The sequence below is a fragment of the Elaeis guineensis genome, chromosome 1 (genome assembly GCF_000442705.2).
Source record: "Elaeis guineensis isolate ETL-2024a chromosome 1, EG11, whole genome shotgun sequence".
Taxonomy (NCBI): Eukaryota; Viridiplantae; Streptophyta; class Magnoliopsida; order Arecales; family Arecaceae; genus Elaeis; species Elaeis guineensis.
This window is the reverse complement of record NC_025993.2, coordinates 107,517,082-107,532,609: the sequence shown is the minus strand read 5'-3', so window position 1 is coordinate 107,532,609 and position 15,528 is coordinate 107,517,082.

Sequence of the window (15,528 nt, the reverse complement as noted above, 5' to 3'; positions counted from 1 at the left end):
TCCCAATATTTCTAATATTTACCCACCTACACTCATACTATGTCTAATTCTATGTGTCATAATTTATCCACTTATGCTCTGATACCATATTAATTATCACGCCCCCGACCTGAGATTGTGAATCGAGGGTCATGGCAACCGCCGCATACTTATGAAAAACTCTCTCCATAAGCATGCAAGGCATCTCATCACGATATCAATGCATCACAGTGAAATAAATTCAAATAACTATTATTCAACTTGAATTCAAGTAATTAAATCAAATATCTTACATCCAATAAAATTTTACTAAAAATAAAGCAATAGATCTAAGTTCAATGAAGTTGACAATGCTAAATCTCGCCTCTAAAAGCTCTGTCCCAATATTTCTCCCCACGCTCGTAATTAATTATCTGAATCTGAAAAATAGAAAGAAAGGTAATGAACTAGACAGCCCAGTAAGTAACAAATATCTCAACTAGATATTTCAGATATTATATAATTTTCAAGAACAATGCTGCAAATAAACATTAAAGTATATTTCATGCTGATTTTATACAAATCCAATCTTTTCAAATATTCACATATAATATAATCATAAATCCGATTCGATTCAAAACTCTCGTAACTCAATAGCCTCGACTATGACCAACGTTTAACCCCCACTGACGGGATCCACTGAATACCAGTGCACAACCCCCACTGGCAGGGTCCACAAACACCAGCGCACAACCCCCACTGGCAGGGTCCACTAAATACCAGTGCACAACCCCCACTGGCAGGATCTACTGAGTACCAACGTATAATCTCCATTGGTGGGGCCCACGAAACATAGTTAGGCTGAGAGCATAAATCCGATCTGTATCAAAATACTTTTGTATCATAATATATCATAATTTTTCACTAAACATGTGCATAATCGACGTACCATAATATTTCAAAAGCACTTTTCTTTCAAAACATAATTTCATAAATCATGCATAATTTCAGAGAATAATTATTTATTTTCAAAATAAATATAAAATATCTCGAGAATATGATTCATTACTTACCTTTCACGGAGAACTGAATGAATAGATCGACTAACTTCTAAGAGATTCCTCGGTGCCTATTATCCAAAATTATATTTTTATATTAATTTTAATTCAAAATTAAATCGAAATAAATTCAAAATCAAAATCGCACTTAAAATCAGACTCTTCCCTAAACTCGATCAAAATCATCAAAATGAAGCCTTTCACTACGCTAATTCTAGAGGAATAACTTTGGAGAGAGAAATTCATCAAGAGAGAGAAACAATCTAGAGAGAGAAAATTCTAGAGAGAAAGTAGAGAGAGAAAGTAAGTGTTCAGATTGAAAGAAGAGAGAGAAACTCTCTCTCATTTTTATTTTATTATTTATTTATTTATTTTTTTCTTTTCTTTTTCTTTTTTTTCTTTTTCTTTTTTCCTTTTTCCTTTTTTTTCTTTTCTTTTCCCTTTTTCCTTTTCTTTTTCTTTTCTTTTTCTTTTTTCTTTTTCTTTTTTTTTCTTTTCTCTCGGGCTCCTTCCAGGCCAAAACAGGGGACCGGCGGGTCCCCTCCTTTGCCGGGCCATTTAGGCCACGGCCATCACGACGGAGGCCGGCGGCAGAGGGGGGCTACTCTCCCGGGTTCGGAGATGCAAGGCCGGCGGTCGGTTGTGATCGCCGACGTCGGAAAATCAAAGGGAAGAAGAGGCTAAAATAGGAGTCTCTTTTTCGATCAAAAATCGGCGACACCCGTCGCCGGTAGTCGCGCACAAAGGCACAGGAAGAAGGGGAAAGAAGAGAGGAAGAGAAGGAAGGCTTACTTCGGCCTCCGGTGACCCCGCCGGTGAGCAATCACGGCGAGAAAGAAATGAGTATCCGCGGCTCCAATCGAAAAAATCAGGGAGGAAGAGAGGGAAATAGAACCGATGATCGGCTTCTAAGGAAGGGGAGGGTCTTTTTATAGAGAGCCCTAGGACTCCTGGTGGTCCTAGGACTCCGATCTCCTTGGTTTGATCAGAGAAGAAGACTCCTACCGAGAGTCTTTTTCCCGATCCCCTGTTCTTCCTCTTTTTTTTTTTTTTTTGGGCTTGGTTCTTTTAATTTGGGCTTGGGCTTGGGCTATAACATCCATAATTAATGTTTCATCAGGATTTACACCCATCAAATAATTATCTAAAATGTAGCATGCTAGTACCATTTTAGTAACTGTATTAGTTGAAAATTGAGGTTCTGTCATGCCAAAAATTATGACAAATTTTTTCTTCAATATACCAAATGCTCTTTTAATAACATTACATAATGAAAAATACTGCAAGTTAAATAATTCTTTAGGATTCTCTAAAAAATATTCTGAGTACTTTTTTAAGTGATAACGCACTCCTCTATATGATGTTTTGAGTCCACTTCTTAGCATAAAACCCACATCTACTAGATAATATTTTTCTATTAAAGATGAGAAAAGTTCTCAAGCCTTACTTGCTAGAAAATAATAATAATATGTATAATCTATAATTTAAGAAAGCTTTTTAATATTACCTCTAGGTATTATAAGTTTATCATCTCTAACAAGAGTATTTTTAATAATTCTTGAATTAGATGCAGTTTCTTTCCATCCAAATAATACATATGTAAATTTTATATCAAAATCATATGCAGCCAATACATTTTGCATTGGATACTCTTTTCTACCTTGATATCTTGGTGCATCCATTCTAAGCACTTTTACATGAATATATGTTCCATCAATTGCACCTACACAATCCTAAAATATAGATATAGCACATAATTTTTTTTATTAAAAATATCTACATATGTTAAAATAATTAATTATTAAAAATGAGTCATGAGGTTGTATTTACCTTGAAATATGGATAGTATCTACTACTATTCCACATATATGCAAGAACTTCTGATCCAATTGGTTGCTTGAGAAATAGATCTTCTAAAGTAATAATAGCCTTTAGCACTTTATGAAATTGATGGCTTGTAGTTTCTAAGAAATGGCACCAAAAGAATGAGATTGTACGATTTCTCTCATTATATACCAAAATATAAAGAAATTTGGCTACTTTTTTTTCAATACAACTGTTTCTGTTATCTTTGAGCCTACCAGTGCCTCTAAGTATTTCACACAACTTTGCAAATGCATAAGCCCCATATAGAGTGAATCATGGCAATGTTCACTATTAGAAATTTGTTCCATTAATTTTTGACATTCACTTTATCTTTCTTTGCTATTGTTATTGATTGCTTTATCTATATAGTTTGAATTAATAAATCCTCCCATCAAACGTGTGGAATAGATAACAAGGCATAAAAGTTGAACTATAGCCGTACGTCATTTTTATTCTAATATATTTATAACTTGAAAAGAATAGTCCATCCAATCAACTCGTTCATTTTCAGAATGCTCTTCCTATTTAGCTTTCTGATCTTTCTTCCACTCATCATTCTAACTATCTTTCATATATATTATCCTAAAAGAATATTTCAAAAGATAATTAGTTATTCATAAAATAAATAATTTATAGTATTTAAGATACTAAAACTTGAATATTTCAATATTTCAATAATAGTGTTTATATATTCTCATACTGTAATTCTTCTTAATTTAGATGCTAATCGAATGATTGGCCTCAAGCACTATTGTTAAATGGAATGCTTGGCAAAAAAAAAGTTTATTGTTTATGGTTTATCTTAAGGATTTGAAGTGCAAATTAACGGTCTTGATGGATGACAAGCTATGATTAAAATTTTTAAAAAAAACTACTCTAATTTTTTTTCTATTTTGAATCTACAGGAGCCAAACACTGTCCCCTCCCCTCTCCTACTTTTCTCTGTTTAGGAACCAATTCAATGTCCCCACCCCCACCCGTGCCCCACCCCTCCACCCCAACCCAACATTTTTTCTATTTAAGAAAGCCATGAGGAGAAGAGAAATGACAAAGAAGAGATGAAAGAGAATATCTGAGGCATGGATTATTATTAGGATTTGTTGCTGCTGATCTCCGACTAGTAGGTCGGTGATGAGCCTAGTTGTAGTGCCTGAATGCTGAGTGGCAGGAAACCAATAAGATGAAGTCTTCTTATTGGAAGTTGTTTGGCAGGGGACCTTCCGATGCTTAAGTTGGTCGGAGAAAGAGAACAGTAGAGAGAGCCAAAAAATAAGAGCTAAATAAACTTGTAATCAGAAAAACTTATTCGAACTCTCTGCTTACCGCTATATATATATAGTGAAGAATGTCATTACTGTGTAACTTCCATCTCTAAAATACAAGACATGAGAATTATAACATTTACTGGGCCATTACCTTGTTAACCATCATTGAGGGTAAGTAACGGACCATTCGTGGGTGACTATTACACCCCACGATCGTGGATAGTTAATACTTGTGCCGTGTAACTGTCGTTTGATCCCTAAATTCACAGGATTAAGATAGTCAGTGAAGCACCGAGGAAGTTATCGATCAAATGCTGACGGTATATATGTCAAACTTAGTCATCAGATACTGACTTGGACTTCTTCCATCGATCTAAGCTGGTTCAATTGATAATATCGCATATTTAGTCGGTGGGGTGATGAGGATAAATGTTAGTTGGTAAATCGATGAGGATCTATCCCAATACTTGTTCCCCAACTCCTGAGTCTGATTCTGTAGTATAATCAGATGAAATAAGTTAATTGTACAGATCCGAGCTGCTTTCTCCAACGAACTTCATTTATTATTGTCTCGAAAGCTGGCGCCCAACCATTCTGTCATTTCGCAAAAAGAGCAGTCATTTTGTCATTTCATAAGACATGCGACGGCCCTGTTGCTTCACAGGACGTGTAGCAGTTAATGCTATGAATCGTTCGAAGCAAGCTTCCATAATGATTACAGAAGATCAGACGGTAGAATAATAATTTTTTGAGCAGCCCAAGTCGACCACATGTCAGCCAACCATTTGTTCAATTTGTTGTCGGACGAATTTGGCTTATTTGGCAAAATCTTAATGATAGTGCGTCGAAAAGCCAAGAGAATAGTCAACTGTGATTACAGCCATATGTCGGGATCTTCGATGATGTTAAGACTTTCTGGGTTGATCATGACCATCAAGTGTATCTATAAATAGGAGTCTTCTCCCTTTCAGGTATTCTTCTGGTCTCAAAGTTTTCACCTTCAATCCAGAGTTTTCCATCCTTAGTTGAGTGTAAGATTCATCTCCTTTGGGGTGTTTTAGGCTTTATCATCGTCGATCTTCTCCTTTCTCATCGATTTCTCCATTGTCATCAATTTCTTCTTCTTCATCATCAGTCGTTCTCTAAGGTTGAACTTCTCTTCCCTTTCCATCCTTTTAAGCTTTTTAGGATTTTACTTAGGAATGACTTTGTGGGGGAGAGAGTCCGGAGATGAGAACATGGTGGGAGATCAAGATTCTCGAACTCCGACTGTCCGAAGGAAGACCGAGGATGTTCCTCGGGATGCTCTCGAGGAAGTTTCTTCTTCTCGATAGGACCATCTAGATCTTCAAGGGTTGGATGATCAGCTAGCTCTCGAGAATCTCATCGGACCTCTTCATGAGAGGTCCGAGATGTCTAAGGCAGATATTCAATGACTAAGAGATCACTACCATATCCCTAGTCAGTATCGGCTGATGGCGCCCGACGAAGATGGTAAGGTTGTCCACCCTTTGGACGGCTACATTGTTGTCTATGAGAAGTTTCTTCATTCAGGACTCTGATTTTCTGTACATCCTTTTCTCACCATTGTCTTTGACTTGTACATTGTCATTCCCGCTCAACTTAGCCCCAAATTCCATTAGGATCCTCTCTTCATTTGCCATTCTTTACCACCTTCTTTATTTTGAGTCAAGAAATTTTCTTTTTTATACTCTTTTTATCTTGAAGAAATATTCTCGAAAAAAGAGATGGTAGTTCTTCAGTCTCTGATATCATCATCAATTCATTACCAGACTTCCTTCTTTCATTTATGGATAGAAGAATAGATTTTTTTATGTTAGTGCCGATCATCCATGGGGTTTTTGTTGGATCTGGACTACCCCTAATCTTTCTTCAAATAAAAATGAAGTAGTCCTTGAAAAAGATCAGGAGCATTATGACCTACTATTCAATGTCAAGGTTCCCACCTAACAAGAGTTCCTCGAGGAGCGGTCATTGTATGATGTCGGAATAAGTCAGACCAATCATTTAGGTAAATTTCTTTTTGTGAATTCTTGAAGTCTTTTCATCAATTTTTTCTCTGCTTATAGGCTAACTTTCTTTCTCTTCAATTTGTAGGTATGAGAATCTCTGTTGAGTCAATCTGCTGTGCTGTCAAGAAGAGTCCAAGTTCTGGGCCTGGTAGATCTTCTCAAGGTCCGTCGAAGAAACCAAGGGAAGGACCCTCCTCTTAGATCCCCAGGAGTACACAACCCCCATCGTCACCCTGAGTTCCTTTGCCCGAGTGGTCTTCATTGTCACCTCTGGCACCAGCGATCTAGACTGAGCAGGACGATGACGTCGTCATCATCGAAGCCCCGACTAGGCTCATCAATGCGGTCTAGGCTTTACTGGCTCGAGATGAGTTGGATGGCGATTGGATCGCGGCACGCGGAGACACCGACTAGGGGAAGGCTCCAATGCCCCCCACATTCACCACTGAACTCGACTTTTTGGACTCTTTCGAAAAGGCCTATATCACCCTTGAGATGCGCTTCAAGACAACCGATAAAGCACTCCGAGACCATCGACTCGTCGGGGAGTTGATGAAGATGGTGATACTTCCTGCCGACTAGAAAGAAAAGAAGATCCGCCTAGTCAAGGAGATCATCTTGGGATCCTACACATCATTGATGTCGGTAAGTTTACTATCTTTCTGATATTTGGTCATTACTTCTTTTGCCAAACTATTGACTTAGTTGAATTCTTCTTCTCTTTTACAGCTGGCACATGATGTGATAATTTTATATGAAGGGTTGACCACTATTAGGAGACTCAACCGCCAGCTTAAAGACAAGGCCCAGACCGTCAATGCTCGGGTCAAAGTCACTGAGGAACTTCTCCAAGCAGTCGGAGAGCAAGAGAAGAAATATCAGGAAAAAATTGCTCTACTAGAGATCGAGTTGGTTCCTTCTCGGGACAAGACCGCCAGCTTGGAGTCCTAGCTGAAGAAGAATAATGAAGAGTTGGTCATGCTGAAGGCGACCCCTAAAAGGAGATAGAGTCTGCAAAAGCTGCCCTTGAAGAGGAAAAGGGCAAAAGATAGGACGTCGAGAAAATCGCTCAGGAAATGCAGAAAAAATTATTAGCGATGGAAACTCGAGCCCAAGAAGCAGCTTCTTAGACACTGATTGAGTTTTAGACATTCCAGGAGTTCAAGAATGAAGTCACAAAAGGTTCCACAGTCGCCTATCGAGTTGGCTTCAAGGACTGCAAGAGGGCCATCAGTCATCTTCAATCCAAATTAGACTTGAGCGGGTTACAATGGGAGGATGCTCCTAAAGAAAAAGAATCAGAAAGCAACAAGGAAGCAAGCGATGCAGAAGGCCATCCTCAGACTCCTCAAAGTCCTTATATTTTTTTTTTGTATTTTGCTTTTGTCGGTCAGTCTTGTACCGAACTCTTTTGTAATAAAATGATCTCCTTTCTTCAATTCTTTCTTGTGTAATTCTCTGCAATTCTTCTATCGTTTTAGGTTTATTTGCTTTCGTGAAATGACTAAGTAAGATAGTCGGCAAAAAGTCATAAACTATAACAGATAAGATTGACTTAGAAAACTTTTTCTAGGTCCAAATAGTCAGTTATCGTAGAACTTCTCGTCGAATCTGGACATAGTTGGATATTATAGAATGTCCCATCGAATCAATACATAGTTAGATATTATAGAATGTCTCATCAAATCAGCACATAGTCGGATATCATAAAACATCCCGTCGACTCAAGACATAGTCGGTGAGAGAGAGTTTCTCTAATTTATTTCAGGTCATTCAATCCTTAGTCAATCAATTGAAAGCCGACTAACTAATACAATCGATCAAAAGCCAACTAATTAATTTTTGGATGTTTTAATCTCCAAATTAGCTAATCGAATGTTAGCTTTTATTTTGCTTTTTCGTTAATCGGATGTCAGTCGAATAACATTTCGTCGGGTACTAACCGATGATGTAATTATATGGCTGGGTGTTAATCGACCATGCTATTCGGTTAATTTTTGAATATATGAACTTATCGGTACAACATTATAAAAAAAAATCTTTGATATATCAGATAATCTTACTGATAATATATTTGTAGATTCTCTACGTTCCAAGTCTAAAAAATTCTCGTGCATCCAAGTTCTCGATTTTATATGCCCCTGGTCGGAGTATCTCTGAAATTTTGTAGGGGTCCTCCTAATTTGGAGATAACTTTTCTTGCTCAGTTAGTTTGGAGACTTCAACTCTTCTAAAGATGAGCTCTCATACTCAGAAGATCTTGGGTTTGACCCGAGAATTATAATATCGGGCTATCCGTTGTTGATACGATGCCATCCTTACTTGAGCTTGTCTTCGAGTTTCATCGAGTAAATTTAAGTCAATACATCGTTTGTCTGAATTAACCAATTCATCATACTATTCTACCTGAGTTGATGGTAGACCAATTTTCATCGAGATTACAGCTTCCATCCCAAAGGCCAGTTTGAAAGGAGTCTCTTCAATTGGGATCTGAGGAGTAGTTCGTTAGGACCAAAGTACATTATAGAGTTCATCGGCCAATTGAACTTTAGCTTGTCCTGATCTTGTCTTTAAGTCCTGTAATATCATCCTATTGATCACCTCGGCTTCTCCATTAGATTACGGATGTTCAATCGATGTAAGTTTGTGAATAATCTAATATTTCGTACAAAACTCTTCAAATTTAGCATTATTAAATTATCGATCGTTGTCAGTGATGATTACTTGGAGTAAACCAAATCAAAAAATAATTGATTTTTATAGAAAATTTGTAGTCTTCTTTTTTATTATTTAGGTCAGTGGCTCGGCTTCAATCCACTTAATGAAATAGTCGATGGCCATAATGATGAATTTTCTTTACCCACTGATGGATGAAAACAGACCAAGTATGTCGATTCTCTATTGATCAAATGGCCAAGGAGACAAAATAGTCGTAACATGACTTGACGGAAGCCTTTGGATTTTAGCAAATCTCTAGCATTGGTCACACTTTTGTATTAAATCTGCAGCATTCTTTTGTATGGTAGACCAATAATATCCATATCGAAGAATTTTATAGGATAATGATCTACCTCCCAAGTGATTATCAAAAATGCCTTTGTGTACCTTTCAAAGAGTATAGTTGACTTCGAAAGGATGAAGATATTTGAGCAAGGGCAGAAACGTTGATCTTTTATAAAGTCAATTATCGATTAGTACATACTGAGTTACCAATCACTTTATCCAACATGCTTCAACATGATCGACCGACAAAGTTCTATCTATTAAGAATTTGATGAATAGATCGATCCAATTCGGTTCATGATCGATTTGGACTTGGTGCACTTCTTCGGTATCGATACTTGAATTATCCAGATGCTCAACAAAGATTTTACCCAACTCATTGCATCCGAAGGTCATGAGTTGGGATAAGAAATTAGCTTGGGCATTTTTCGAGCGCGGGTTATGGAAGATCTTAAAATAATCAAAATTTACTTGAAGAGATCTGAGTTTCTGAAGATACCTGAGCAGGACAGGATCTCGGGCCTCATATTCCCCTCAAGATTGTCCAGCTACCAGTTGAGAGTCAGTAAATACTTTTAGTCATTTCACGCCAAGGTCTTTGGCTATTTTCAATCCTGCTATCAAAGCTTCATACTCGGCTTGATTGTTGGAGGTCTTGAAAGCAAATCGAAGGGCATACTTGATCACCATCCTGTCAATATTGGTTAAGATGAGGTGTGCCCCACAATCTTGGGCATTTGAAGCTCCATCCATATGCAGAATCCATACAAGCTCTGAACTTTTCTCTTTTGATTGCTTTTTGATTTCATTATCATTGGTTGATGTGTATTTGACAACAAAATTGGCGAGTATTTGAGCCTTCATCGAAGATCAAGGGACGTAAGAAAAATCGAACTCATTGAGTTCGACGGTCCATTTTGCCATTCTCTCCGAAGTGTCCAGTCGTTGGAGCAAAGTTCTCAAAGAGAGATCGATTATAATTTTTACTGAATGGGCTTGGAAGTAGGGACGTAGTCATCGTATAGTCGTAAAAATAGTAAAGATAATCTTTTTGATCCGAGAATATCTTGTTTCTGCCCCATGCAAGACCTGACTTATATAGTAGATAGATTTTTATACCTTGTCTTCTTTTCGAACTAACATTGAGCTCACGGTCTCATAGGTTGTAGCCAAATACATAGGCAGCTCCTTGCCTGTATTCGGCTTTGTTAAGAGATGTGGGGAGCTCAGATATAACTTCAAGTCTTTGAAAACTTTTTGGCATTCCTCCGTTCAGGTAAAGTCTTTCATTTGCCTGAGAATTTTGAAAAATGGAAGACATTATTCCACCGATTTGGAGATGAATCGGCTAAGAGATGCAACACGTCCAACCAACTTTTGGATATCTCGCCAAAAAGTCGGTTGCTTCATATCAAGGATTACTTTAATTTTCTCAGGATTAGCCTTTATGCCCCATCTTGTCATCATAAATCTGAAAAAAAAATTTGAAGTTACTTCGAAGGTACATTTGATCAGGTTCAACTTCATTTGATGTTTTCTTAAGATATCGAAAGCTTCCACTAGATCGTCGATATGAAAGAAAGCTTCATCACTCTTTACGAGTATGTCGTCAACGTATACTTTTATATTGCGATCGATTTGATTGTTGAAGACTTTCTTGACTAGCCGTTGAGATATAGCTCCAGTATTTTTAAGTCCGAAAGGCATGATTTTATAATAGCATAAGCCCTTCTTGATGATGAATGTCATTTTCTTCTCATCCTTAGACACCATCCAAATTGATTATACCCGAAAAAGGCATCCATAATACTTAGTAGCTGATGATCCGAAGTGGCATCGACTAGTTGATCAATTCTGAGAAGTAAAAAGCTATCTTTCGGATAAACTTTATTCAAGTTGGTATAGTCGATGCATATTCTCTATTTGCCATTAGTCTTTTTGACCATTACGATATTTGCAAGCCAATCAGGATAAGTTGCTTCACAAATGAAGTTGGCACCTAGCAACTTGTCAACTTCTTCGTCGATGACCTTCTATTGCTTGGAGGCAAAACTTCTTTTCTTTTATTTCACTGGCTTGCATTTGATGTTGACATTCAATCGATAGACAATCACATCAGAAGAGATGCCCGGCATTCGGAGGTAGATCAAGCAAAAACATCAATATTTTTCCTCGAAAAAGTCATGAGCTTTTTTCGAAGGTTGTCACTTAATGAGGATCCAACTTGGATGATTTTAGTTGGATCTATATTGTTGAAAGGTACTGAAATGAGTTGCTCTGCGGGTTCTCCCCAGCTTTCTTCTTCTTTCTGATCCAACCCATCGATGGGAAGAGCTTCAGTAGGCCTCTTTCCCTTAATCACAGTCAGGTAGCATTGTCGAGTCAATTGTTGATCTCTTCTAATTTCGTCAGTCCCATTTCTCATTGAAAAACGTACGAGCAAATGATATGTCGAAACTATAGCTCGAAGCATATTTAATCCAGATCATCTCAATATAACATTATAGGCTGAAAGGACCTGGACAACAAGAAAGTTAAGTTGTACAGTCGATTGTCGAGGTTATTGTCCCCCAGTAACAGAGAGTTTTATTTCTCCTTCTACTTTAATCGAGTCATCTATGAATTTGATTAATGATATATTGACTAGTTTTAGTTGATTAATAGAAAGTCGCATTCGGGAGAAAGCATCGTAGAATAACATATCAGTGAAGCTTCCATTATCTTACCAAAATTATGTTGATCACATCCACCATCGATTAAGCATGAGTTTCTTTCTTGGGATATGGCTGAGGTTAAGGATTAGCAAACAGCTGCACTGATCGATCCCATAGGTACTTTTCGAGATATCCTCGCCTAATCAAAGTTTTCATCTCATCTTTTAATTGGATGCACTGTTCAGTGTCTTGATCGTAGTTTCGATGGAACTGACAGTACTGCTTCCTATTTCAAGATGTCAGCCATATTTTCATCGACTGAGATCATTAGAGGTAACTCTCTCCTTTTATCTCCATAAGGATTTGTGCACGAGGGATAGTAAGAGGAGTGTAAGAGTCATACCTGCCACCGAAGTTCTTTGACTTCAGACTTGATTGGGAAGGAGGAGCCTCCCTCTGTCAGATCCCACCAAGGTTCCACCTTTCTTCATCTTTTTTTGACCTTTGCCTTCGGATTGGTGCCAGTCAGTCACACCCTCCTTAGCCTGAATGTACTTTTATGCACGCTCAAGGAGTTTGACATAAGATCGAGGAAGTGTCTTGTCTAGAAAATACGTAAATTTGAAGCTTTGCAACCTCCTTTTCATGGCCGAAATGGCCGTAGTTTCATTAAGGTTCCGAACTTCTAAGGTGGCAACGTTAAAATATACTATAAAATCTCTCAATGATTCTCTGTCTTGCTGCTTGATAGAGAAAAAGCTATCAGAAGTTTCTAGCATCCTTCTGCTGGTGCTGAAGTGAGTCACAAAAAATTGTTTAAACTACTCGAATGCTCGAATACTCTCCGACTAAAGCTCAGAACATCAGGCTCGAGCAATCTTCTAGAGAGTGATCGAGAAAGCAACACAAAAAAGGGCATTAGATGCCTCTCAAAAAGTATGAGAGCCTTGTAGCTCTCAAGGTGGTCGAGTAGGTCGGTGGAGCTATCATACGGCTTGATCTGTGACATTTCGAACCGACTGAAGATCGGCTCCTTCAAAATTTGCCACCAGAATGGTGGACCGATGTTGATGCTGAGAATGTCGGTAGAATCCCGACTATTTATTTAGAGCTGATTGAGTCGTCGATTAAGCTCCTTCAACTTACGATCGTATTCATCCAATCATCTTTGAGATTCGTCGGGGTGCAAAGAATATCCTAAGGTAGAGCCTTCCCCAGAAGAACTTGATGGAGATCATGGTCTCTTCCCCTTTTGCGAGACTCGTCGAGGGGAAGGAGATCAGCAATCCCCGAAATTGGCATGTGGAGCATGCCAGGAGTCAGGGTGAGGTGTGTGTCGGACAAGTCGATGACTAGTTCAATGGAAGTGTCGATCCGAGTGGTGGGACAGAGAATAGGGCTGTCATTTGTGCCGGAACAGTGCATCCTACGGCATCGGTTCCTCCAACCATTGCTGTTGCTGCTGTTGCTATTTTGCATTCTACTGTTGTTGGTGCAAAATTTTGTTGAAGTCGGAGAAGCTAGAGCTGGGATCATCGCGGCCGCCGTCGGGACCTGCAAAAAAAGTCTAAACCGGAGTTGGGGGTGCTCCGGCAAGATCCTCCGACGCTCAAGTCAGTACTTTGCTTCAACAAAAATGGAGTGCTCGAGCAAAAATTTTGGCAGAGTTTTGAGATAGGGTTACCAGCTTAGAGGAAAACGTATCTGAGGGTCCTTATTTATAGACGGAGGGGGCACCCGATTGACAGCGACGCCTGTAACCGCCTGGCAGTGGACTGTTCAGAGCCGCCTGGAGTTTGTTACGGAGAGTAGTGGCTCCAGGGATCGTTCAGGGCCACGTGGAGTTGGTTACGGAGAGTGGAGTGGTGGCGGTTGTCACGACTTGCCAGAGTGTAGTGGAGCCGCACGGAATCCGCTGCAGGGAGTGGAGCAGGGTAGTGGCCTTCGTCGTGGCTTGCCAGAGAGTGGTGGAACCGCATGAAATCTGTTGCAGGGAGTGGAGCAGGAGGGCGGCTCTTGTCATGACTTGTCAGAGAGCTCGGATTCGTTGGCTGGAGCTCGACTGGGACATCTAATGGAGTGGAATGGCTCTCTATTGTTGGTCTGAGAGAAGCTCGGATATCCTCGAAGCTGCTGACGAGTCTACTGTTGTCGGGTACCTTAGGCGCTGATACTACAGGTAGGGGTCACCTGCTGTAGAAGCTCGGACAGAGACTTTTCGTTGGCGAAGCCCGATAGGAATCCAATTGCTAGAGAAGTCCGTCTGGGATTCACCCGATGTGGCAACTCGCCTGAGGATGATCCATTGGGAAAGTTTGGTTTCATGAAGGATCTGGTGGAGGGTCGACCGATGATGGACTTCGGATGGCGTTGGGGAGGTTCGACAGACATCGGGGGCGATCGATCGTTGTAGGAATCCAGCTGTTGGAGCCCGATCATCGTAGAAGCTCGTCCAATATCCAACCGCTATGGAAGTTCGGTCGAAGTCTGGTTCTTGTAGAAGGCTAAAAGAAGATCGCTTATTGTAGAAGCTCGGTCGAAGGTCGGTTGTCGCGGGACCCGACTACGAAGAAGCTCGGATGAAGTCTACCTGTAATGGAAGTTCGGAAGGAATATGTTTACAGCAGAGGCTCGGATGGGATTTGCTTACAGTAGGGATCCGAGGTAGGCCGCCCGCTGTAAGGGTTCGGAGTAGACTGCTCGCAACAGGAGTTCGAGACGGATCACTCGTAGTGGAAGTTCGGAGTAGGCCGCTCGTGGTAGAAGTTCGACTATCGCAGGAGCTCGACTGGAATCCTAAAGGCGGTCGACCGCTGTAGAAACTTGGAAGGAGTTCGGTTACCGTAGAAATCTCGTTGTCAGGGAAGCTCGGATGCTGACGAAGCCCGGAAGAAGTTCGGGGGTAGTCGATTGCTGTAGAAGGACGGCTAACAGCGAGGCTCAGAGGGCCTTCGGGGCGGCCCGATGGGTGAACACAGAAGCCCATCGTCGAAGAAGTCCGGACGGCCGAGGGAGTTCGAAGAGGCGTCATGTATAAGGTCGGGAGCCGGAGGAGCCCCAAAGGATCAGTCCTCTGCAGACTTCGGCCGGAGGGGCACTTTATACCCAACAGCTGCAAAATGTGGACAGCCTTCAGTATTGTCTTCACTTGCTGCACCAGGGCAACAAACTACTGTTGGTCCGCAAAGATCACCGGTCATGAAGCATTGGGCTCCGCGATGGTCACCGAAAGTGCATCATGTCGTGATGAATGTCGAGCAAAACTGGTAGAAGCATTTTACGCTCTCGTCTTGGCCATAGTGGTCCTCGTAGAAGAGTATATCTTCCCCTTCCTGACACATCAAACTGTTGCTGCCGATCTCTGGCGAGTAGGTCGGTGATAAGCTAAGTTGTAGCACCTAAATGCTGGGTGGCAGGGAACCTATAAGATGAAGTCCTCTTCCTGAAAATTATTCGACGGAGGACTCTCCGATACTTAAATTAATCGGAGAAAGGAAACAGTAAAGAGAGCCAAAAAGTGAGAGCCAAAAACTTGTAATCAGAAAAATTTATCCAGTCTCCCTTCTTACTGCTATATATACAGTAAAGAATGCCGTTACTGTGTAACTTCCATCTCAAAAATACAGGACATCAGAATTATGGCATTTACTAGATGGTTACCTTGTTAACCGCTATTAAGGCTGAGTAACGG